General features: G+C 39.3%; 1 long non-coding RNA gene across 1 annotated transcript in view; it reads left to right on the top strand.

Annotated features, from left to right (window-relative positions):
• The window catches only part of LOC121089150, a 118,425-nt gene that overhangs the window by 18,964 nt on the left and 76,716 nt on the right, over window positions 1-22,745 (top strand). Inside the window, exons 3-5 of the long non-coding RNA XR_005828141.1 lie at window positions 1,227-1,302; window positions 1,697-1,760; window positions 6,647-6,797. This is a non-coding gene — a long non-coding RNA (uncharacterized LOC121089150). The remainder of the gene's footprint in view (window positions 1-1,226; window positions 1,303-1,696; window positions 1,761-6,646; window positions 6,798-22,745) is intronic.

The raw sequence follows: 22,745 nt of genomic DNA, 5'->3' as shown, positions 1-22,745 counted from the left end.
GTTTGCATTTTGAAAACAGTATCTGAATATAAGCTCCTAGATTTGAGCTCCCTTGTGTGTAAAGTTTACATCTAGTTTCTAGACCTAAATGTTAGAATTGTATGTTTAGACATTAAGTATCACGTTTTCACTATACAGGACTTACCCAAGAGTTTGTCATACCTTTGAGAACCAAGTAACCAGCACAAAGTCTCACTAGTACTTGGGATACTGGGTTTGCTACATGCCTGTTGGGACTCCTCCATTCTGCCTCATACAGGAATTTGGTATACTGCCGCTTGTTCTGCAGGGGTTCCTCCATTAAACAGAATAGCATTGGATATACACACGAAAACCTATTTTTCTTCACACATTTCTGTGAAGAAGGGACTAACTCAAAAGGACATTTCATGACAATACTAAGGAAAGAGTGTGCATTTTTCAGATCTTAAACCTTGGAAAACACAGATTTGTATGCGCTAGATTTAACCAACCTACTGTTCAATCAAAACATTATGTAACATTACTTTCTGATCTTTTCCTGTCTGTTCTCTTTTACTTGCTTTTTCTTCTGTTTGTGAACTTTCTTTTGAAATAGTTCTTTTTAATCAGTCCTTTAAAAATATTTTCAGTTTTGCTTTTACATGGTTCCTTTTTCAAGTACGGGGTGTTAGTATTTCAGCTGTGGAGTCTGATGACAGTGCCGGTGGTTGTCACTTTCTGAGTCAGTTGAAAGACCTGACCAAAAAATCGAGAAGAAAAAGAGCCTCAAAAGTTCCAGTTTTTAGTTGAGTGTGTATGCGTGTTTGTTGTCTTTGGTTTTTTTTTCAGTCCCCAGACTGAGCTAAATGACTAATCACTGTATATTGATGTTAACTGTATCGGAATATTATGTTTGGAAATAAGAAATTCAGAGGACTGTATAACAGCAGCCGTATAACAGACCTCTTGTATATATTTGAACCTAGTGGTCAGCTATTGCTTAATGCCACCGCTTTTTGATGCTGAAGGTCTGATGCCATCTTCCAAGAGACTTATGCAATCAGCAGTGCAGATATGTGAGGGGAGCAGTAATTGGCAGTAGACAGAAAAGATTATTAAGTGGAACTTTTAGAGAAATAACTCTGCTATGTACTGCTTTGCTTTTGTAGCCCTTAAAGCGAGTTGATGGATAAATACCCATCATTAGTACTGTTACCACCCTTGCTTCTGCTAACTTTTGAGTTGCTGTTATTGTTCTTTTCCAGACTGAGGAAATGGGAGGATGAATTTGGGAAGTGAAGTTGCCAAGAAGTTGCCACTGTGCTGATAAAGGAAAGTAAGGTATGTTGGGCTGTCTTAACCACAAATGCTGCTTCTGAAATATATAGAGACTGAAGTTTAGAAATTATCTGTTTCTGTACCCATTCACAGTAGCTTGTGCCAGACAGTTTGTATGAATAGGGGGATGCCATTTTTACCAGGAAATTAAGGAAGCTACCTGGCTTCACTATGTCCCTGTTCTCTCATGGCATTACCTTTCTTTAATTCTGGCAACCACAAGAAAGTACTTTATCTACTACACAGATGTTTACATAGAAACCACATTATGACTCCATCTTACATAGGAATACTTAAATTAGCCTTAGGTTAATTAGCATCAGTCAAATACTGCTATCAGTATAGATTCAGCAGCAAATAATACAGCACAGTTTAACTTTCTGGATTTGCTTTTCAGGCAGGCTTTGCAGTATGTGCCAAGTTCTATGGCTTTAGTGCTACTCTGCTTGCAGTCTACACGTGTAAGTATACCTTCATATGATACAGTCATACCTCACTGGAAATGCAGGCATGCCCCGTTAGACTATATAGCACCAAGCAGGATGGGCTTCTCTTGTAGTTACAGTCTTTTACTATGACTCTGAGATACTTATAGCTGATGTATTTTGTGATTTTTTTGTAACTGGAATTGTATGGAAGGAAGTCCAAGTTCCAATGGCATAAAACTAGATTTATGAAAAAGACTGAAATTAAGTTTTGAACGTATCAGCAAAGCCATACCACTACCATTAGTGATTAGAAACAGCAGGTTGGGACAAAATTTCGAGGTACATGTATAGAACCAGTGACTGCTGCAAAATAAATAAGCTATTAGCTATAAGACTGTGGCACTCACTGAATTTCTTGCCACTAGCAACGTACTTTCTGAAGAGATCTGGCTATAACATTTGTTGCCTTGTAATAGTGAAAATACTTGTGTTCGGGAAGGAAGGACTAAATGGACAGTATTGAAAAACTATCAACCAAAAGCGTAATAGCTGCTGAGGGCACACAACTTGTAGTTTGAACTAACTGGCTAGGATGACCTTATGAAATTGGAAAATCTCTTGCTGACTTGTACACTTAACCCTGTTTTCTAAACTGAGTGCTTTGAGATGACTGAGGAATTTTTGAGAATACTCCCAAGCACTGTTGAGGCTTTCACACTGAACACTTACAGATACAATGAACTAGAAATATCCATGTGTCATAATAAAGTGTAAGATGCAAAAGCTAACATGTGCCATGAGGTTATGAGCCAGAACTTTTATATGTTGCTGTTGCAAAGGAAGTTAGTTGCAGCTTAGCAGTATTAAAACTGCTTTTCTTAGACATGGTAATAATGTGCTCATTTTCACAGCCTTACTGAAATCCATGAGTTACTTGAATCCAAGAGTTAATGAGATTAGTCACAGCAACATTTGCTTAGAAAATATTTCCTAAAAGACATTTATGGGAAAGACACTGGATCATCTATGCTCTAAATGTAAAGGCTTAGAATAAGATACTTCTCATATAATTTTAGCCATTTAGAGGATAAAAGTTAGTGCTCCCTTTAGAGCAAACAGTGTCAAGTAAGTGGACTGAATTGCCCTCCAGTGGTGTCATTCCTCTTAGATGCCTGTTTTAGGATAGGAGGAATTACCCCACTGGAGTGTCATAACTCTTCCCTTAGTACAGAGTGCCTATACAGCTGGTGAGAATGGACACCTAACTTCCACCTGGCCAGACAGATTCATAAGGACAGATGGATCCCACCCATAGTAAAGTAGTATTTTTTTTGCAGTAAGAAATCCTAAGTAGTAGCCACTGTGGGATTTTCAGTGTCCTCTCAAAAAAGGGAGATCCTATTTCTTAGGGAAAGATTTTACAATTTGTTCAAGTACAGATGTTTTGAATATATCTACAGGAAAAAAGCAGTGGGAAATGTAAGCTTTTACATCAGGCATAACATGGGGAATGTCGATGGGGAGGGGTCCAATTCTCCATTCCCTGTGAGTTTCATTCAATTTAAAGGCTGCTCTGTATTCTGTCAGGTAAAACAGTTCCCTAGGGACCTTTTCCAAAGGGAATGGGCCAGATTATTGGGGAAATTTATACTTTGACTTCTACCCACTTCTGATCCCAATTTAGTAATATATTCCCATTTGTTGGCTTGCCACCACTTAGGGGCTTCCATATGGATGGGAAGAATGGTGACCGCTATATAGTTTATTAGTTTCACTGAGCAACACAAAGCCAAACATAAGTTAAGTTTTGGTGTCACTGAATACAGTAGCAAAACTGCCATGGATTTTAGTGGTGTTAAGATTTCACCACTGGTATGTTTATGGCCACTCTGAACTTTCTTTTCTCTGCATTTCTGCCCTGCTGTGTGGGTTTTTTTTCTTTTTTTTTTCTTTTTTTTTTTTTTAGAACAAGAGGAAGTGGTTACCCCTTTGTTTTAGCCAATAAGTCTGAATAGGGTTTTGTTCTGACTAGAGTTAAAGCACTGCTTGAGGTTGCTGCTGCAACATATAACAATATGGTCTAACAAAGTACCAGCCTATGGTCATTTACTGTCTGTTTCGCACATATGACAGGAGTCTAGAGGTAACAGACAGTTGTTCTGACAGGTGATTTGACAACAAACTATTAAGACTGTCATTTTGACCTTACCAGACCACAGAACTAATTGAGCAGATACTGTTTGCCTTGCTATTAATTCATTAAAACTGGGAACACTGTTGGAAACTGCTGAAGTTTGGAGGACTGTTGTCCAGTCATGCTTCTGTCGAGTATTTTATTTGCCACTGTAGCTGACTGGTGGTGACTTTACTGAGGGAGTTAAAAGAGCTGTAAATCCCACTCCCCTTCCCTGCCATTAGCACCATACCAGGTGGTGTGTACTGCTCATAGTGCGGTGGGATGCTATCACATGGCTGTATGAAGCATATCAATATGTTAAGTATGACTATCCAGTGCTGGTTGTGATTGAAAACTAAAATGACTGATGGAGACTTTGAGGTTAGAGTGTGTGGGCAAAGGGTAGAAATGAAAATAAACCCCAGTTGTTAAGTTGTTTAGGCATTTAATAGTGTTTTAATTACAAACAGGAAAAGGTGAACAATTAATTATAGAAAATGAAGCCTCGTGTTTGGAAGCTGTGCTCTGCAGGCAGAGAGCTCTGTTGGCTTAACCAGATGAAATTCCTGCAGAAATCCTTCTCCTTTGCCAGTTGAGTAAGTCTAATAGCCTTTCAGGCTAAAACAAACTTCTAAGGATTTGTAACAACAGCTTGCTGTGGTACTACAGAGACAACAACATGTCCGTAAATTGAAACTAGTCATCTGACAGTGCTCATTTGTCTGACCTACTTTCTACTTGCACTGTGTGACGAACCACAGGAAGCAAATTAGGGGATGACAGAAGAAGGGGCAGTTGGAGGGGCAGACGAGAGGCAGAATGTTAAGTAGTTTACACATGCATTGTATCATATCATTTATAACCAAAAAGAAAATGAGTGAAAGGAAATGATGAAAGAATACTAGTGTCTGATGAAACATAAGCCCAGAAGAGTGACTCCTTTCTCTTGGCTATAACCAGTGGCTGATGTGGGGGTGGCTGTCTCTGAAGAGACATTGTAAGGATCTCACTGCTTTTTATCTTCCTAAGATGGATGGAAGAAGTAGTCTGTGTTCTGAGAAAAGCTTCTTTCTCCTGTGTTCATGTTCCCCTTGCCAAATGTTGCTGTCCCCAAAACCAGGATGGAAGAATGCGTGTTAGCATGCCAGTCATCCCAGTCAACAGTCTGGTTCACAAGGTGGGTTTTATTTGTCTACCAGATGGTGAGGTGGAGCACCTAAGCATACTTTGCCACGCAGCTTTGTGCAGCTGAGTGTTGCCTTTTTGGCTTCATTGATCCTGTAGCTGAAGCTCGAGCCTATGTATGTGAGCTACTCAGGCACATTCTACAGCTAGCAGCCGTAACAAAATCCAATTGGATGTTGCTTTGGAACATTTGGGATATAAAACATGCAGATCAGTGGGTTCTTGAAATCCCCGCTCTTTCTTACTAAGGCAGAATATCTGTTTTACTCAGAAGCTGAAAGCTAAAAGAAAGCACTGGATGCTTTCATTTCTATTGAACTGAAAACTCAAGCCACTTTTTTCTTAATAATTGTGATTTTTTTCCTGTGCTTTGCAATTACTTATGGCAGATATCCATGGCTATTTGTTAACCTGCTGCAAAAACTATGACAAGTCTTACTGAGGCTAGGAAATTTACTATTAATACTAAAGCAGACTAGTTTGCAGCTCTACCAACACAATGCACATCCTGATCTGCCCTGGCTTTTGACATTCAGGAAAATGATTAACTTGTAAACTTGTATAGTTTTCCTCATGAATGAATTCTGCAAGAGATACATGTGTAAGTACAGCTTCGATGCGTAGACAAGGCAAATATGCAAACGTTCAAAGGCACCATTATGTTCTCCCAAAGCTTTACAGGTCAGGTAAATAAAGTTGTGAAAAAAGCGTAGATTCCAACAGACCTATGTGTGAAGGGAGCCCTTGAACTCAGTGAGAGCTGTGAGCTTGGATCTGGCACAGTACATAGCACTCAGTTATGAAATAATTGGGCAATAAGACACAGTGACCATGTGAACACAGTAATTAATACACTCAGCAGTGCTTATGTGATGACTGACCTCCTGCCAGAGCTAAAAGAGAAAGCTATGCCAGTCAGCTAAGGAGCAGAAGTTCTACAGCAGGGAGCAGGAATAGCTCATGTTCTCTCTGGATTTCTGGAGGGGAAAAGGCGTTTGCACATTGGGAACGTTAGCGTGCCACTCCGTTTCCCTTCCACTCAGGGTTGCTCTGTGCTGCCCTGTCTCCACTGTCCTTTTCTCTTCCTTCCTCCCCTACCCAACGGACACACTAACTTTGCTGGGCAACGTGGAGGCACTGCATACTCGGCAGCTGCTCCTAAAGTAGTGTAAAGACTGGCTTATTTAAGTCAACTTGTAATGGACAACATTTTTCTTTAAAGCATTCTCTTGCTTTGCTATTTGCACTGCTATTGCATCTTAACTGTATGAGGGATGATAACCACAGATTTTCTAACTTTTGCATCTTTCTTTGCCAGTGAAGTACGTGATAATATGGCAGCTTTCATAGGCAGCTTTAATGAAATATTTAAAAATATGAACTTGAGTTGAGGCTATAGAAAGCCTAAAGAGGGAAGAAAGGGCAGTAGAGCAGGGCAGGCTGGGAGACATGGAGACTTCCACCTTCTAGAATATCTAAAAGCTGAGATAATCTGAGGCCATTAGCATTTAACATTTTTACAGGGCCTTTCTATAATTAGTTGTTTCTTTTATTCTAGCCTATGGCTGACATACTGTGAACAGGACTGATGGACTAACTAGCAGTCTTGGAGGCCAAAGAATGTCTGGATGTGGGGTCAGACTGTTTCTCTAGTGACTAGAGGTTCTCCAGGGGTGGCAGCATGGTATGATTGAAACATTTGAGAACAGGTAATGCCATATCATATACTGTAACTCTTCTATATGGGTCAAGATAAGCTGCTTTCATTAGATGGCATCTCTTAATTTTCTTTTTCGGTTCAGGTTAGGCTGATGTGAAACATGGACTAATGTTTTACATACTAGTTGCACTTTGTAAAGTGGCCAATGCTACCTGATACAATGGTAATACCGGCACCTTTTCTTCTGCAGTGAGAAAGAAGGCAGAGCCAGGCAGAGAAGGACGAGGTTGATTCAGCTTCTTTTGCATCTAGCAGTTAAATGTCTTTGCACAGCTGATACTTGATATCCTTTTCCATAATGTTAACTCTGCACTGCACATGTTGAATCTCTCTCCTGAGCGACTGGAGAGATGTCTCCAAGGCTGTCCTACTGCTGCTTGAGTTAACAAAAGTCTGATCCTGCCTCTGCACTTTTCCTAGCTAGCACCATGGCATTCTATTATCCACATTTTGCTGGTTTATGTGACGAACAAAATGTAAGAAACAGACATATTAGATTTGTAGCAATCTTGTGGGCCTGGACTTGTGCAAGAAACACTGACTTTTTTCCTTTGTATTCATATTGTTATGTCTTGAGTTCATCCTAGTGCCTTGATTTAATCCAGTAAGCTTTTATTGGCATATTGTTGTTTTCTGAATTAGCAGTATCACACTGACGTGCAGAATTTTATTAGCAAAAATGGAACACTGACAGATCAGGACACTCCTTCTCTGTCCCCAACAGAAAGCAGGCGCCTCCTTATTAATGTATGAAAAAAGTCCTTTAAAAATGTGGAAAAAAAACCACAAAGAGAAAAGATGACATCTTTTGTCAAAACTGACCTGAAAAACAATGGAAAAGAGGAAGTCCCCTGCCATGCTAAAAGCATGGGGTCAGTCATTTACAGACAACCTCCGTGGTGGTAATGAGAAGACTTTATAGGCAGGAGTGGAAGAAGTGGGGAGCCAGGCTATGAAATTTCTGGACATTGGTCTTTCCATTAGGTGGTCATGTGTGAGAAACGCTTGGCAAAATCCCAACAGGGAGAGCTCATAGCCTCTTCTCACTTATCCCCTTTCTCCTTTCTTGTGTAGGATCAAATGAGGAGGATCCAGCCTCTGATCCTGCCCTGCTTTTCCCTTGGTGAGAGCAAAGCAATCAACGGTAGCTAACTAAAGGAACAATGTTTTGTTTCTTTTTTTAATCCAGTCTTGTGGATTAGTCTAACTCAACCCACAAAAGAAAACAAAGATATACTGCCTGATATAAAATGACCACTACTGACTTCTGTACATATTATATCTATACAGGTATTTCTCCATGTTTCCTGATTCATATACATGCTACTCCACAGCACAGAGATTTCAAACAATACCGCAAACATGTTAACTAAGCTCGCAGCAGCTTGCCAGCTAAACCCACTGAAGTCTCGTGCTAGTCAGCAAAGATCAGCTGCTAACATGTCATTTGCACTGTAAGGTACTGCAGGTCATCGTTTTGTGCAAACCTTCGTCTTGGCAGACAGACAAAATAATACTAGGAGATGGCCCTGGCAAACTAAGATGGGCCTCCAGAAAGGACTTTTTATAAGGTGCATCTAACGTGTGTGGCTGCTCTGCCATCAGTGGGATATTCAGGATGAAGGGTTTGATAAGGGTCTGGAAGAAAACTGTCTACAATGGACTCTTTTTTTAAAGTGTATCTTTGGGCCCGCAGGGAACCCAGCTGTTTATACTAGTGTCCAGAAACTGCTGCCAAGGTTTTGTTGGTCTAGTCTAAGAAAAAGGAGCATTAGGTCAAGTGCTCATGTTACAGCACTGTAGAAAAAATATTTATGAAAGCTTTATGTAGGAGGTTTAATCCACAGTTACTCTTTTTAACAGCAGTATTTAAAATAATGTAAAACTTTTCTATAAATATTGTAAGAAAATATATATTAAAAAATACTTCTTCACAGTCATAGAAGGATATCTAGGTATGTGATGAAGTTTAGCTACAGAATCTTGTACTTTGTGATATTCTTGATTCAGAAACTGTTTCTCAGCCATAGGGAGCACTTGCTGACTTAGGTAAAACCTCATGACATAGGCTGTCCCTTCAATCTTGGCTCCTGTTACAACAGATGCAGTCTTGCGCATCTTGACAGTGAGTGAGTGGCTGAATCTGCTTCAGTTTAAATGATTCACTGTATAAATTGTTTCACGCTTAATCACTCTTTTACCACATAAATTTTATACTGGCTTTTATGTCAATAAGTTAAAACATACGATGATTTAACCCTGTAGTCTGTTAGTAGATCCTAAAAGCAGGCTTAGAGCACAGATACTTCACCACTTCACAAGTAGCAGTGATATGATTAAACTGGTAGCCTGCAATGTTGGTGACTAGGGAAGGAGCAGCAAAAAGACTGTCAGTAAACAAACTTTATTAATAGAAATACTTTCACAGATGTCAACATATAAAAGCAAATATGACATTAAAATGCATGTGTTAATTTGCAAGGATTAATTTAAACTTTTAATAGTTCAAACTATCAAATTCAGAGGAACACCAACAAGCAATAAATGTGTTTAGCTGTCATTTCCAACTATTTAATGCATGCTTCTGAGACAAAATGGGTTCCGTAGCTGCTGCACAGACTGACTTTGGTGCAGGAATGGCAGGTACAAGCACTTGCACCATGTAGAAGTATCTCCTTGTATCATGATCTCAGCTTTACTGCTCTCTTCCGAATGTGTAGCACTCCCAGTGACATATTGCTGGCAGTTCCACACATGCAAGAGAGAGATGGGCTGGTTAGGCAGAGTGATAATATGAAATATAGCAGACCTGCTGCAGGCTTTCTTCTTTGATTTTGAATTGGTTATTTAGTCACTGAACCTTCACTGACTGGTGTCAGTGTGGATTACATCGCTGACTGAAGGAGAGTGGGAAGTCTCCATGTTTGTGCCTGTGTGGGCTGGACTACTGAGAAACCCAACGCTGGTTTGATCCCTCACCGGTTTCTATGAAGCCATGTTGTTACCCACTAGGTACCTTTTGATAAGTGTGTGGGTCTCCTAGGCTGTCCAAAACTCCAATCATCTGCTTTTGCAATGTATGATGTCTGAACCCTCTTAAGAAGCGCTTAGCAGCTGTTTTGCAAGAAGGGCAGATGGGATAAGTGTTGATGGCCGGCTGCGTTTACATGGTCACCCTGCCCATATGATCTGTACATGTGTGCACTTGGACCCACGTTAAGGGGAATGTACGTCTGAGTTTTCTTTTCTCAGTCTTCCCTATATCTACTTCATGTATGTGTCTGAATTTGGAAGTTGAACCAAAGCACCATTTTCAGCTCAAAAGATTGTGTAGGTCTCATATCTATACTTCAGTTCCCCATCTCCAAAAATGGCTGAAATAGGACATTGCTGCTTTTCACTCTTGATCGTACCACTGCATAACAAAATGAAAGGCTGAAGTACTTGAGTACTATGGTGATGAGGATCATAAAAGTATCATACACGATTGTCTTATAGTTTTGCTTCCTGTTTCTATAGCAACATTCAGCTAAGAATCTCAAGGCTCTTTACAAGTATTCATGAATTAAACCTATGAGGTAAGGGATGATGATTATTCTGTTTACAAATAAGGAAATGCAGAGGTTAAACTAATTGACCAAGGTCACACAACAAATGTGTGTGCAAGCCAAGAATAAAAGCTGACTCTGTGGTCTGTGCTTTGGTCACCAGGTTGATATTTTCTGTTGGAAGGGCTGTGCAGGGCTGAGAGGAAAGCCTTGTACAAAGTCTACAGATTTGTTCATTCAAAATGTAAGTTCTAGCTCAGATTGCCTCACTGAAGTGACCTTATATTTTTATCTCTTTGTCTATCTAAACTTTGCCCTTGTGAAAACATCAATATATCTAGTCAAAGCAGGAGTAACATGATTTTGACAAGAATTTTGCAAATCTCTTATAAAGCAAAACTGAAGCCTATGCTAAAAAAGTGTAACGATCTTTGCATTTGTGATTGCTAATCCTTCAATGGCAATTAGATAAATGATACTGTACATGCTTCGTTCATTTCAGTGGCTACATAAACCAAAGAAAACAAACATATTTACACAAAAAACAACTATGAATTTTCTCTGGAGTTGCCAGATTTATATTGCGTTATATGATGAATAAATGGGGTTTGGTAGACAAAGAAAAAAACCCACCCTCCTGAGTTTCTTTTTAAACCACAGGAAGGGAAAAACTGTAAACTCTTAAAACTTTTTGGGGATGCAGCCTCTGCACCTCCCTCTGTACATAGTGCTTGTCAGCACCAGAATATTTTAAATGGAGGTATTAGAGGAGAACACCAGCCACACCTTTTAAACTCCATCATCCCACTGGATGTCATTTGTAGAATGAAAGAGTGGAAAATAGCAAACAAGCTCTTAGAGATGATCTTTTCTAGTCTGGACTAAATAGTATAAAATGCTTTCTTGCTTCCTGATCTGTTAGGCATATAGATGTCTGACCTTAAGGCATGCTTCTTTTCTTTCTTCTAGATACTATGCCTTACAGTATTTATGTGGACGTTGGTTTGCTTGTTAGCTTTATCCTTGCGGTCATGCTCATTTTTTTTGTCTGAGTGGCTGTGGCTGAGAATTTTACACTGTTTGGAGGAATTGTTTGCTGCTCTTAAAATCACTGGCTAATGTGGCTGTATTACAGTTCTGCTGAAGAGCAAGTCAGCTGGGTGAATGGCCGTAATTTAGTGAGGAAAAGTCTTGTGAGAGCTGAGGTTCACGTTTAGTAATGTTTGCAAGTTTGCGTAAAAAGTTCACAGAAGTGCTAAGCAGAAAGGAGGCTTACTGGACTGGCCTTGTTGCTTAAAGGAGGCAAAGTGGGGATGGGATAAGGACAGGAATGAGGATCAGCACTGCCCCCTGAAAGATAAAGTCCTGGAAGCATATAGCCATTTATATCCCAGTTTGAATCAATATCCGATAATTTTCTCAGCTTCTTAGAAATCCCACATACATGAGCATTAAGCTCAGTGAAACACTGAAAGGATGATGTGTACATGCCACGTAAGGTCTGATAATCAATCTGCATTCTGATCATGGTGTTGAATGACAGCTGCACCTCAGCTGTCACTGGTGCCCTCTGACCTGGGCAGTCAGAGATGAGGATGACTGGAGATCTTCCTCAGTCTCAGTATGCAGTGCTACTTCTCAGATTTTTCAGTTTATTTCTAAAACTTTTTACTAGCCTTTTTCTGAAATTTTTGTAGCAGTCAGACTTGCTTGAGAATTCGTTTGTAGCCAAACCACTTGGTATTACCAGTCCTCGGCTTGCATTGCAAAGGACCACTTTAACGTACATTGTCTCTGTTAGACAGATAGTGGGCCAGACTTGTCAGCTGATTTAGACTAGCTGTGGATCCAAGTATACCTACGTTTTACAGGTCAGAGAAAATCAAATGGGAGAAGTGCAGCAACAGAACCTAGATGAAACTTTGAGTCTTTACTTGCCAATCTCAGGCTCAGGCCATTAGTTCTTCTCAAAAAACTATATCCCCATTAATACCACATAGATCTTTACAGTTGTGGCAATAAGCATTCATGTGAGAATACTTAAAAGAAATGAAATCACTGGCTTTGCATCAGAAAGATCTAGTGAACTTTTAGTGCATTAAGATTTCTAAGAGAAGATGGCTTCTTCTGCATATATCTAGTTTTGCTCTGCTTTCAAAGGTTTGAGATTAAGCAACCCACTGTAATGAGATCTGTAGGGGAGTCTACCTTTTGGGTCTTTTGCCTGCTGTCCTGCTTTTGAAGGAAAAAAATCTGGTTGCTACTGTGTCAGCATGTTACAGCTTGGTAGAGCGTGGGCAGTTTAGGAAGTTAGCATTTCCCAGGCTAACCTGAAACTTCTCCTAACATTGGGCAGGGTTTATTGATGAAGAACAATGCACCGAAGAAAACCTTTGTTGCATTTGGAAACAGATGAATAAATTTCACAGACAGCACTCTAATAGCTAACTACATATCAGCGTGTCAGTGTGAAGTTCTGATCTTCTTCATCTAACCAGTTCACAGGGCTGATAAATCTAGTGGAGAGAAAAGTTTTGTAGAATGTACAGCAAGGGTCCTGATGGCTGATCTTTGAGGCATTTTCCTAAATGTCAGTTGCGTGGCCACCCAAACTCAACCATACTTTGGCCGAAGCTTCCTCTTCTGAGCTCTTGTGGTCGCAGAAAATCCTGGTCAGGTAAATGCACTTCTTTTCTGCAGCCTTGACGATCAACCAAATTATAGTATTAAACTTATCTTGCTACTTACAAAATGCAGTCTATCGCTATATAACCTTCTGATAGCTGAAAGTGCTTTTCTGAAATGCATCCCAGAAACTAAGTAGCTCCTAAACAAGTATAGGAGCCAGCTTATTGATAAATTAGGCTCTTTCTTGCTGTTCAAGTTGGCCTTATTCTGGAATGATTTGTGAGATAAACTCTGAATTATCACAGCAGCTTTAGTGCAAATCTTTTATATCTGTAGAGAGTAGTTGTGAAGCTTTATTAGTCATAATAAGGAATGCAAGCTTATCTCTAGTTTATGTAGCGACTAAACCTGATAAGTAAGAAGATGAACGTAAGAACAGTGGTGTCTGTGGAGTATACCACAGCTGCCCATCAGCTGCACATTATTTTTCCTGTTCTTATAAAGCAGAGAATGCAGTCGACTAAACAGAACCTTGATAGAAGCTGAATGCACCAGTTTCTCATCTTTCATGCCTGGTAACATCTCCACACATGGTCTTATTTAAATTAACCTAACAGACATGCCTGAAGCAAAGTACTGCTCAGACAACATGTGACCTTTAGAGGGAAACTAACTGAAGAAATTCTACACTCAGGCTGTCACTCACTCAGTTGTTGACACAACTGTTTGGGGATTCTGAACTGGATCAGGGAACCAGATGAGGTTAAAAATAATGCAAACAAAAAGGGGGCAGGAGAAGGTACCAGCTTACTTCTGTGGAAGGAGGGGCGGCTTTGCACTTCCCTGAGCTGAGCTGTGCTTTGCACTGGCTCTCTTCCCCTCCTGGACGACAGCTTCAATATTTGTCAGACCCTTCTGTGAGCTGATTTACCTTGCTAGATAGAGCAGCAGAAAACTATCTAACCCTGATTTTTACTTTGCCATTTTAGCACACTAAATTAGCTCAGAGGAGGGTCTGGTGAGTACCAGAGCTAGCAGGAGATAAACAGCAGAAGCATGACCTCCTGATTATAGTTTCAGGGAGCTATTAGTTTAGCTTAGTGCACCTCTAGAACCCCTGTGCAAATAATTGTGTCATTGCATGTGGGGTAGGAGAGAGCTTCTGGGCTGAGTAAAACAAGTGACTGACAGAAAGGGTAGAGAAGAATTCCTTTGCCAAAATCCCCTGTGTCATGGAACTGAGGTGTCAGCATGAGGCAGAAGGTGCAGCCCTTGTCTTTCTGTATCAGAGTGTAAAGATCAGGAGATAAAGGGTTTGGAGAGGACTTAGTGCTTAGAACCTGAAGTGCTGTGTATGGAACTAGCTGCAGGACTTTGAAAGAAATGTAGAGCTGAGTATGAAATGGTAAATGGAGATTGTAAAGTAAATGGAGATTTCTCCCCTTTAAAAACAAAGATAATCAGTGGAAAGATAAAATTTAGATTTGCTTATAGAGAGATTCTCTGTCTTATCATTGCCTAGAAAATAATGTGTTTCTGATTTCAATAGCAAATTCCAGGTAACGTTTGCAGATGGGTGGCCAGACAGCCCTTGCTGGATTTTGACTATGCACATTCTGCATGTAGATCTTGGCCTTCCAGGTCTGATAATCTGTCTTCGCCCCCTAGGGACCATCACCAATGGACCAGCTGCATGATTTAAATTCGTAGTGCTTCTGCAAACTTAATTTCCTTCCCATTACAGTGATGGCTGTTTAATTAGTGGAAGCAAACTACCTACAGGACACTGAACTGAATTAGGAATTTGTGGATGTAACCAGGACTTTTTCAGTCCTGGAGACATAGCAGATCATCCGTAAAATGAAAGCTTTAAACTCTGAGGTTAACAAACACCAGTTTAAACTAATAAATAAAATGCCATAGCTAGCTTATGTCTGCTCAATGCTGCTCAAAGTGAACATGTAGCTTTAACCTGGTTCTCAAGGACAGAGGCTAAACAAGCTCACTACCACCTCTGACATTACCACAGCCCATTTACGATCAGTATTTGTGTCAGTGATTTCACAAAGAATCTGAAGACTGGACATATCTACAGGAGGCATGAAACTTGTTTTGTGGATAGAGGATGTCATTGCTCAGTTAGCTATGTTTACTGTAATATTAATTTCTGATTATTTGCAGTGCATATTAAAGACAAATGCTGAAATGTGACCAGCTATGGTTTGCATAAAAGTCACAGAAATTCACCACGAGGATATGATTTCATGAGACAGGGACGTTGATAGAAACACGGCTTTATGGGAGCGTCCAGCCTTCCTGGTGGTGCTAAAAACCCTGCCAGAATGAAGGTATTACTCCTAATGCAGATTAGCCCTTTGATCTGCTGCTTATTGTAACTCACGGAGTTTCACTGGCACAACAGAAGGGCAGGAGGGAAATGCTGTGTTTGCCCATTTGTACCACTGAAGGTCTTTTGTCGTTAGCCTGCATCCAGAGAAAAGTAACTTCTTTATCCATCTTCAGCTCTCATCTAAATGGAGAACCACTTGTTCCTGTTCTTGTGCTGCTGTTCACTCTTTTTTTTCGATTGTGCTGTTTGAGTCTATGTGAGGCTGACTGTAAATTGGTTGGTGAAATGATTCTGGTTGAAAAGCCATTCCTATTCCTTATTTTAAGTTCTGACAATTCAATTGATACTTTTGTATCAATTGTTTTAACAGTCCTACACAGGTAATTGCACAGCACAAATAAGAAGAAAAACAGTTGGCCAAGGATAAAGGACATCACAATACTTTTATTGGCTTGATTGTGTGTGAAAATGTGAATAGAACTACCCTTTAAGTATAGGTGCAGTTCAAAACTGACTTAGTTTAATAAAATAGTACAGTTTTGTGGAAAGGGCAATCTTGCATTTTACATCTTCCCCTGTGAAGCAGGTTTGAATCACTCACTGATATTCATGGAGAGGCTTGTACCAGTTTGCCTACGTGGGTTTGAAACTGGCGCTCTAGTCATACAGATGGTTCAAATTTTTATCCCCTTGCTTAGTTAAAAGCATTGATCATCTTGCTTCTAATTACCCTTTTATAGCCCTGAAGAGAATGCTGCTCTATGATTACCTTGCTGTTGATCAGATTCTCTTCTGAATTGATAGGACTCTGCTAGGGTGCACCATGTTCATTAATTAGATGCAGGAAGAAGCAGCTGTGCTGGTGTGATTTTAATAGTTACCTAAGATCTGAACACAAGGCAAACTCAGGGTGACACATCCTTGGAAAGATTCCTAGTGAAAACTGTCCTGGAGAGAGCATATCCAGTGAACAAAGTTACCCAGGGCAAGGCTTGTCAGTTACTGCAAACTGAGAAGAGGCAGCTTGGAAAAACAAATTGAATATTGCTGTAGGAAGGAAATCATGCCAGTGCATTCTGTGAGAGACTGAGCACATGATGAGGGTAAGGACACCCTCAGAGATGCCCTCCTCAGTGACACTTGAATGGGTCACTGAGGACAGAAGAATTAAGAGAGTCATGATTAATACTGGGTGTCTGTGATATGTCTTGCAGCAATAGAACATTCAAATCCTTTGCAGTGCTCTCATTGTTAATTATAGGTCCCTTCAATCATTAACATTGGGTAGATCACAGAGTCCACATCTCCTTGGAATTTCAAGATATCTTCTTTACCTCAGTTTTTTTTTTTTTTTTTTCCATCCAGTCTAATTTTAAAACTCCCAGTTAACATGACAGCTGGTACCAACAGCATGCCAATTGCCGAACTTCCTGTAGTGAGAGAGGGAAAAAACACACCCTTTTCTGAGAGGGTTTGAAACTTGTGTGCAGCCTCCCGATTTTCTGCCTAATAATTACTCCAATCTTGTACTTTTGCATAATGATTTAAATACAAATCTGTAGTGCAGCTGAAGAAATAGATGAATTCTTCCTCACACAGAAGGTAAAAATGCAGCCTCAAACTGAAAATTATATCTTTCTTAAAACTGACCGTTGTTTATTAGACAGTGAAGAAATACGCTGGGTCAGTTTTAGCAAGGAACAAGAGCAGGTCTTAAGTAATACTGAAATCGCTTTCCCATAGCTTGAGCACATGGGCTGCATTTTTGCAAGGGATAGCACCGCTGCACCAGCAACACCAGCACTGTAGACATCATGCTGCAAAGCAATCCAAACACCTTGACAACAAAGCTGGAGGGGTTTCCCATAAACTTCTTTTTCCCAAAGAACAAGACAATTTCAAGTTTACGGGTACTCCTGCACTATTTCATGCTATAATTTCATGGATTACTATACTTGTATTGTATTTTTATTCGAGTGAAGAAGCTATGTAAAGCCTAGTTAGTAAAACTTTGCTAAAAATTTCACTGAACAATCCCTAACTCATTATCAGCTTTTAATAAAAGCATAATACATAACACTTCCTAATAGTATATTCATTCTTTGCAAGGGAGAGATGTGAAGAAATACACACATTATATTTTTTTCCTACTATGTCAGATATTAGGTTTGAGTGAAAAGTTAGGTAGCTGTTTTCATTTTTCTGGGTGATAAGGTACACTGTGATGGTCCTGGGTATAGGATGTTGGCTTATAGACTGGTATCATTATTTTAGGGAGGTGGAAAGATGAGATAGTATGTCTGTAATTTGGCTGTAAAAATTCTAAATTTTTAAAAAGTGAACATTAATTTGAAATGTTCTGTCTTCTGAAGAGATGTAATTTTTTTTTTAAGAAGTATATTGTAAAAAAGTAATATATTGCATCTGATTTTGTAGTTTGTTTGCTGTGGTGGAAGGATGGGAGGTTCAGAAAAGAAGTTTAACTACAGAAGTACTTGGATTTGTGTTTTGTTAACATTTGCAGGGGTTTTAGTTTGCATTGACCAAGTACAAGTTCATGTTGACAATACATCGTTATTTTTGCAGCTGCTCCCCTATGTGTTAAGAAACTAAGATATTTCTTTGACTATCATATTGCTTGGATTATTATGTGCCTTAAACCAAATGTAATATCTAATGGATTTGGAAAATTACAGCTCTTGGAGATATTTAAATATGGAACCTCTTCAAGTATTTAGCTGTCAGACTGTCCATTTGCCTATTGGAAAGTCAACAATAGCCACCACAGGACTGTATTAAAATAATCAAAATCTCCTCCTTAGACATATTGAGTCACATAAACAAACAGATTATGTATCTTACAAACTATGTCATTAGTGTTTATTCTTAACATGGTTCTTAGATATTGAAAACACTGAACATATTGTCTGTTGTGCATAAACATTTGTGCAATTAGTACTGCAAACAAGCACAAGCAATGTTCTTAACAAGGACTATTCAATTATTTCCACAGCATTTCACAAAAAGTCTACCTGAATTAAGCCTAGAATACTAAAACAGTCTATTTTTTCTTAATACAAGAGATTCTCTGTGTGTTTGAAAGATCAGCTCATATGAATTTGGCAGCCTGAACTGGAACCCCCATGTCACCATGCCAGTGAGCCAGCACTGTTCTGCAGTCTTGCTGAAGGCATCCATACTTGAGTTTTTCCCCATGAAAATCTGCACTGAAGTTACTCTCCTTAAGTAAAGGACATGCGTCAGTGACAGTGGTCTCACTGTTAGCCTCACTCACTTTTAGCCTATGGGCCTGTCTCTGGCCAGATGTTTGATTCTTGTAAGGAGTCAGAAACAGGAGACCAGGCATAAGCTCTTGCAGGTCTCCTGAAATGTGGCAATCACAGATGTGCCTGTTTGTATCAACAAACACAGGTGATTGACTAATTCTAGCAGGCAGTAAATCGTGTTGTTTTACTAAAGACTAAGAGTGTATTGTTTTTGTGGCTTAGCTGATAAACTCTTGATTGATGGGTTTGAGCCTTAATTAATCTCTTTCCAGTTGTACTGGTTGCTTATCACAAGATCACAATGTGAAAGACAATCTCCCCAGCCCACTCACTGCAAGGCACCAAATAACTCCCATCTTACCCCAGTGTCACCAAACCCATCATCAGAAACAATCTTTCCACAAGCCCTGTGTATCACTAGTGGAACCAAACTGTCAGAACCACAAATGCAAAACTAATACACACATTTCTATAACCACCACAGTAAATGTTCCCTTCTTTGAACAGAAGCGTCACTTGTCTTTCATCTCTCCCCACTCTGCCCTATCATCACTCCTCTGGCTGCGTTTGCCATCTAATCTGCTTGTTTCCATTACTCTTCTCTCTGATATTATCGAACAGGTTAATGTAACTGAGAAAAATTCAGAGAGACTGTCTCCAAAATGTAGTTAGCTTAAGTTTGTTACTTCTGCTTTGGACCTGTAGAAAGATTTGTGTCCCTGAAAACTTGTCTGCTGTTCTTGAGAGCAGGACTTTAATGATAAAGATCTTTTCTTCCTAGCAGAGATGACATCTTCCTTACTTTGCTTGCTTTGGATTAAGGAAAATAAGAATAGTTACAGAATTATTTTTAGCCTGGATCAGTTAGAGCGATGCAGTTTACTGAGCTGCTCCCCAACAGTTGTGTCCATACAACTGACGGGATGTGAGCTACGGTGCAGGAGCAGCATTTCACAGCTGGGGAAAGGAGGGGAGCTTCTTAGGGCAGCTGCTCCAGCTCCTTTAGCTCCGTATTAACTGGGGAGCTTTGTTGCACACCTAACTCCTTTAAATACAAGTTCTCTAATTTTATAGCCAGGGTATCTTTGTAAATGTAAATACCCCAATTCATTTGCCAAAAGAGACACGAACATTAAGAAAACTTAAATACTTCGGTAAGCAGTATCATAGCACTCCAGAGTTTTGAATGCTACTAAGAAATAGTTATTATGCTCTGAGTGATAGTGTGAACATCAAACTGATTACTATTTTTTTGTGAATAGCCAAACTGCCCAAACATGCTCTTTTAGGAGTGAAGCTAATAATTTTTCTGTCATATACTCAAAGATTTTTCCAGAAAAAAAGAAAAAAACATGGAAATAGAGCATATTTAATTTTGGAACTTTTTAAGTTTAAAATTTGGGTTTTGAAATGGCATTTTGATTTGGAAATTGCAAACTTTTTTATGATTTTAATAGAAAGTCTGTTATCCTAGAGATGAAACCAAATACTGCTTTTAGCATAAATAGAATGTTTTGGGTGAACTTGAAAGGAATTTTTTGTTTATTTAGCATTATCCACAACTTGTCCAATTCTATAAACACAAGGCATACGAATACAAAACTGGTGATAGGTGCCTGCAATTTTAAATTAATTGTAATAAAATATTGTGTATTTATGTTTTCTTGGCCTTTAGATAGATATACTGTATACATACACAGAGCCATGTGTTGCACTCATATAGCAATTTTGAGCAGCAAAACTGTTGCAGAAGCAGCCAGAAGTAAAATAGTCTTTTGTTTGAACAGCAAATGACTATTTTACTTCTGATATAAACAATATATTTCTTGTGAGAGGGATACATGTGTTTTTGTTTTTCCTTAGACTAGATCTTTGGGAAGTTTATACTCTGTAAAGCTTTTTGAACAGGGTAGTGGCAAAACTGTGGGCTGCTACTGATACAAGCAGTGACAGTATTCTAGTATATTTGTTGCATTTCTTTAGTATTCCCCTATTTTTCATCCCTGTGGCTCACATGTAAGATGATGAGCTGATTTGGTCTTCCTGGTTGCACGATTCTTACCCCCTTGACTGAGCTGTTTTTTCTTAATGATATAAACATCCGTTCTTGTTGAAACAGTAGCTTTTCTAATTGATTTCACACCATTGTGTCTGTTGAGATCAATCCTTTTGATAGTGATTTTCTGTGCAATCCATACGGACAAGACTGAAAGGGACTCTCTGGAAAGTACTACGATCCCTATCACGTACTCAGGAGAATTGAAACCTAGGCAGACTGTGACTTCTTGAGGTCACACAGAACTGAACCTTCTTCCACTAGCATTGACCTACACCTTTACATCCAGAAGATTCAGAAAAGCTCTCAGTGGCTGAAGAATCAGTCACAGAGATGTGTTTATACAGAACAAAATGAGCTCTGAAGAAAAGTGGAAAAATGTTTTTTGTTCCTAGCATTTAAAACTCTGGTTTATACACATTTGTATTTGATTAACTTCACCCTCGATTATAGCTCTGACTAAGCTCTCAATCCATAATTCTGAGACCACAAAGAAGAATTTTAGCAAAAATACAGAATGTCAGAGTTGACATTCTGGAAATGTGTAAAGGAAAGGATAAACAAATAAAACTAGCCCCCACATTCTGTGAAGGAACGTTCTGTGCGCTGGAAATACTGTTATCAAGTACAGTCATGGGAATCACATGCAGTGGCAAGGAAGAGTAAGCAATATGAATTACTGAATGTACTTTTTGTTTTGTTTTTTTTAAATGTTGTATCATCTTTGTGCATGAATAAATGAATGAAGAGGATGTCTCTTGGAGGAAAAGTAAATGTCACATTTGAAGGAAAAAGTTAATAAAGATCATCAGTCAAATGCCCATCTGTGATGTAATCTGACCCGAGGGCTGCTAGAGCTCTGTTAAGCCCAATGCAGTAGTCTCCGAAGGCTTTCTGCATGCACAGTTAATTCCACAATCAATACCTTCTTCCAAAATGTGATTAAATGTGGCTAAGTGAAGACACTGCTCTAAATTGCCCCCAGAAGAGTTCTTTTTCATCAGCCAGATATCTGAATATTACTGCCACATAGTGTAGAGCATATATCTGCTTCTCTGCTTTCACCTTTATAAAGCAGGAGCGATAATTCTGGTGAAGCTTTTGGAGAACTAAGGGCACGCTACTGAATGACACGTAGGTGTTGCTTTTATTAAAATTGCCCATATGCCAGTTTAGCTATATATGATGTTAAGAGTCTACACTAGGGTACAAAAAAATTACAGGATGAATTCCCAAAAAAGATTTAGGGACTTAAGTCCTATTTCCAAAAATGAGTTGAAAGGAGGATTTATTTATTGAAGTGTTGATATCTAGAAATGAGCTACCTCTGAATTCAGGGAAGAGAAGTGGGTACGTTGTAGAGCGTTTTGTTTCATCCTCAAGGTGACATCCACAACAGGTCAAGTGTGTCTTTGCTGACCAGCTCGGATCTTTTCTTCAGACATCTAATCCATCATGATGAATTCTACTCCTGGCCATCTAAGGCTTTGTTCAGAAGGTCTGAACTCTACCTACAGCTGCCAATCAGTTATTTCTTTTGGCACCTCTCAAAGCCTAGATTTGTCCAGAAGGAAATTTTATGCAAAAGAGTTAGTGAATGTTTAAATAATCTGGCCTGTAGCCTAAGGCCTAAATCTACTTGAAAGTCCAAAGAATTAGGGTCCTGAATCACTCTAGCACCTACACGACATTAATTTTCAGTGCTGTTGGAAAAGGTGCTGCTTTACATAATAAAACAGCTCTTCAGTTTTGTGAAATACAAGTCTTCATCACATTGATAGTACACATTGCTGAGCTTTTGTCACATTTGTCACAAAGATTCTGGGTAATCTTTTCACATCTGCTGGTGAACCCTTAAGGAAAAATAGGACAAGGATCGAAGAGAATTCAATTCTGTCTGCAGCATTCAGATCTCATTTTTTTTTTCATCAGATGGAAAAGGTCAGTGAACTAAAAGTCTTTTTTTGGCGATGGGGCTAGGAGGTCCAGAAGAATTTATGCAAATAGAAAATGTAAACCAAATCATGAATGTAAATCAAAAGAACATCCCGTTGTTGTTTATCTTGCA

The sequence above is a fragment of the Falco naumanni genome, chromosome 5 (genome assembly GCF_017639655.2).
Source record: "Falco naumanni isolate bFalNau1 chromosome 5, bFalNau1.pat, whole genome shotgun sequence".
NCBI classification, from domain to species: Eukaryota; Metazoa; Chordata; class Aves; order Falconiformes; family Falconidae; genus Falco; species Falco naumanni.
Note: the sequence above shows the minus strand (reverse complement) of the source record. Positions and strands in the feature narration are given on the sequence as shown.